A 4,194-nucleotide genomic window follows, 5' to 3' on the forward strand; every position below is an offset into this window, starting at 1 on the left:
CATGCGCATACAGCCATGAAACCATCACCACCATCAAGGTAATGAACATATCCAACGCCCACAAAGGTTTGCTCGTGCCCCTTGTAATCTCATCCTCCTGCTTCCTCCCCATATACCCAGGCAACCGATCTGCTGTCCTTCATTAGAGACTAGTGCATATTTTCTAGAATGCTATGTAAATGGAATCATCAGTATGTACTGATGTAAGTACTGTTGTTTTATCTGACTCCTTTCACTAAACATAATTATTTTGAGATCCATCCATATTCCTTTTGTTAATAAACAGGAGAAAAAAAAAAGGAGCCAGGTAGTAGTCTATCATATGGCTATACCACAATTTGTTTATGCATTCACCTGTTGATGGACATTTGGGTTGTTTCCAGGTTTTTAGCCATTATATATGACTGCTATAAATATTTTTTTAAAAGTCTTTGTATGGACATATGTTTTGATTTCTCTTGGGTAAACACTTAGGAGTCGAAAGGCTGGATCACATATGGAAAGTGTATGTTTCACTTTTTAGAAACCACCCAACTATTTTCCAAAGTGGCTATACCATTTTACATTTCTATCCACACTACCTGAAAATTCCAGTTCTTCCATATCCTTGCCAAAACTTAGTATGGTCAGTAGTTTTAATTTTTGCCATTCTAATAGGTATGTAATGATCCTTTAATTTGTATTTTCCCAATGACTGACAATGTTGAGCATCTTTTCATGTGCTTATTTTCCATCTGTTTATCTTCTTTGGGGAATGTCTGTTCAAATACTTTGCCCAATTTAAAAAATTGAGTTGTTTTCTATTTACTGAGGTTTCTGTAAATTGCAGTAAAATACACGTAACGTAAAATTTACCATCGTAACCATTTTTACGTGTACAGATCAATGGCATTAAGTACTTTCATATTGTTGTGCTACTATCACCATCATCCATCTCCAGAACTCTTTTATCTTGAAAAACTGTAACTCTACCTATTAAATAATAACTGCCCAGTTCTACCCAACCCCAGCTCTGGAAACCACCATTTTTCTTCCTATCTCTACGAGTCTGACTACTCTTCAGTATCTCGTATGAGTGGAATCATACGGTGTTTGTCTTTTTGTGACTGGCTTCTTTCACTTAGCATAATTCCCTCAAGATTCATCTACATTGTAGCATGTGTCAGGATTCCCTTTCTTTTTAAGGCTGAGTAATATTTCATTGTATGTATATACCACATTTTCCCATTCCTTTGTTGGTGGACACTTGAGTTGCTTTCACTTTTTAAAAATTAATTAATTAATTCTTGGCTGCGTTGGGTCTTTGTTGCTGCGCTCAGGCTTTCTCTAGTTGCTGCGAGCGGGGGCTACTCTTCTGTTGTGGTGCATGGGCTTCTCATCGTGGTGGCTTCTCTGTTTCGGAGCACAGGCTCTAGGCGTGCGGGCTTCAGTAGTTGTGGCACGCACGGGCTTAGTTGCTCCGCAGCATGTGGGATCTTCCCCAACCAGGGCTCGAACCCGTGTGCCCTGCACTGGCAGGCAGATTCTTAACCACTGCGCCACCAGGGAAGTCCCTGCTTTCACTTTTTGGCTTACTGTGAATAACAGGCTATATGAACACAAATGTAGAAATATCTTTTCCAGCCCCTGCTTTTAATAACTGAGTTTTGAGAATTCTTTATATATTATGAATACAAGACCTTTATCAGAAATACGATTCACAAACATTTTTTCCTAGTCTGTGCCTTTTCTTTTTATTTTCTTAATGTATTTCAAAGAGAAGAAGTTTTAAGTTTTGATTTAGTCCAGTTTATAATTGTTGGCTTTAGATCTAAGAAATTTTTGCCTAACTTGAGATCACAATGACTTGGGAACTTCTCCTGGTTTTTTTTTTGTTTTTTTGTTTTTCCCTGTAGAAAGCTTTATTGTTCCCACTTGGTCCAAAGCTCAGGAAAAGGCTCCAGGGTGGTTAAAATGATGCCTAGTGGCTGCAGAGAAAGGCTTCAGGCAGAAGCCCTGACAACAGAAGGGCTCCTCAAAAGCCGCTGGGCTCCAGAGGCTCTGAGTCGTGCTTGAGGGTGAGCCTTGAAAAGAAACTCGCCCAGCCCAACCTGGGGGCCAGGCCAGCCTGTGAGGTTAGTCAGGTGGTCGCCCATCTTCTTGATGAATTTCACCTGCTCTTCTAGGAAGTGGCTCTCCAGGAAGTCACAGAGGTGGGGTCTGCCGGGGCAGGGGCATGCAGATCCAAAAGGGCCTGGTTCAGGTTCATCTCCCTGAGAACAGCGGCTTCCATAACGTCCTGGGGTTTACCCCGCTCATCTTGAGATGGCGTCTGCAGGTCCCGGAAGAGGGCGTGGCTGCTCTGTTCGTTTTGCATTTTCAAGAGCAGCTAGGCGCCCTCGGGCTTCTCCTCCGACAATTCGCGGAAGAAGGGGTCCGTGCCCTCCAGAGCCACGTCCTCCCAGGGGAAATAGAAGCCCAAAAGAGAGCTAAGTGCCCGCAGATGCATGTTGACCAGGGGTGGGTAGACGGTACTCTCCACCTGGGTAGAATAATTCTGACGAATCTGGGAGCTCGTGGTGTTGGCTGGTCCTAGAGGCGGAGGGTGGCTAAGGGGTTGATTCTGACGGTTGCAACTGGAGAAAAGGTTGGAGGGTGCTGCGAGGCTGGAGGAAAGGGCGTCCCTGGGTCTGTTCTGTCCAAATGCTACTGAAGCAAGAGACAAATACACAGGACCCTCTGGCCTTGTGAACTGCGGAACTTCTGATAGGCGTTTTGTTTTGTGGTACGCGGGCCTGTCACTATTGTGGCCCCTCCCGTTGCGGAGCACAGGCTCCGGACGCGCAAACTCAGCAGCCATGGCTCACGGGCCCAGGCGCTCTGCGGCATGTGGGATCTTCCCGGCCCGGGGCACGAACCCGTGTTCCCTGCATTGGAAGGCGGATTCTCAACCACTGCGCCACCAGGGAAGCCCCTGATAGACGTTTTTTAAGAGGGGATATGGGAACATATGTATATGTATATGTATATGTATATGTATAACTGATTAAATTTGTTATAAAGCAAAAAATAAAAAAAAAATTAAAAAAAAATAAAAAGAAAAGATGATTTACTTGAAGACGACTTCTAGGGGACTCTCTACTGAATAAATCAACTCTCACCTGTACCTCTGAATCCTCGATTCTGCTTCATGTGGATAGACTGTATATGCATTCATCCATCAATCAATATTTATTTTCGTTTAAAATATCACCTTTATTCTAATAAAACTGGTTAGGGACTGTATCTCTGGCTGTGTGGCTGAAGTGAACTTGTTAAAACTTCCTCTCACCCCTAAACTTCCCCTTCCTGTCCCAGACAGAGCTGGTCAACCTCAGGCCTCACCTGAGGCACAAGAACCTATCCTGTGACACAGGTCAGACCAGAGGGACACGTCCTAAGAGGAAAGAGGCAGGCGCTAAGCTAAACATACTCGGTTCCTTCTTCCAAACTCACTAACTCATTCTTACCCTATCGGCAAGGTGACATGGAGGGGTGGGGACTGAGGCCAGCAGAGGTGGTGTGGCTGAAATCTCTCCCTAGTGGAACAGGAGGAGTGGGGACCAAGTATTACCCTTTAGTGTTCACAGTTCTTGTCCTATTATCTTATTGGCCCCATCTATCTGGCAGTGGTCAGACAGGAGTCTGGCTGGGCCCTTTGGAGGAGGAGGTCAGCTGCCTGTGAGGCAGACTTTCCACACCTTCAGGAAGCCACGCCCCCAAATAACAAACTCTACTCCTTTGTGGATACTTCTGGAATCCCAGTGGGCAATTTAGACTTTGCTCCCAGAAGGCTTGGACATGACTAAAATATTACATTCATTAAATTGACTCTAAGGAGGTTTTGTAACTGAAGCTCAAAATTTGCTTTCCTGTTCTTTTTCTCATTCTCAGAAAAAAAAAAAAAGACACATTTTATAGTTTTAGGTTTAAGGTTACAATTGGTACTATGATCCATTTTTAGTTAATCTTTAAAATGATGCAAGGTGTGGATCAGAATTCATTTTTGCGTATAGGAATATCCAGTAGCTCCTGCATCATTTGTGGAGAAGGCTATCTTTTCTTCACTGCATTGCTTTTGTATCTTTGTAAAAAGCAGTTATTCATATATGTGTAGGCCTCTTTGTGGACTCAGTCTATTTCACTGATCTGTTTGTCTTTCTTGATGCCACACTA

General features: G+C 43.6%; 1 pseudogene across 1 annotated transcript; it reads right to left on the reverse strand.

Moving 5' to 3' along the window:
* Positions 1 to 1,845: 1,845 nt before the first annotated feature.
* On the reverse strand, positions 1,846 to 3,100 carry LOC309805123 (ferritin light chain-like; annotated as a pseudogene). Its single transcript has one exon. The product of its transcript is annotated as a ferritin light chain-like (transcript).
* Positions 3,101 to 4,194: the final 1,094 nt, after the last annotated feature.

Source organism: Mesoplodon mirus (genome assembly GCF_964341445.2).
Source record: "Mesoplodon mirus genome assembly, chromosome: 5".
Taxonomy (NCBI): domain Eukaryota; kingdom Metazoa; phylum Chordata; class Mammalia; order Artiodactyla; family Ziphiidae; genus Mesoplodon; species Mesoplodon mirus.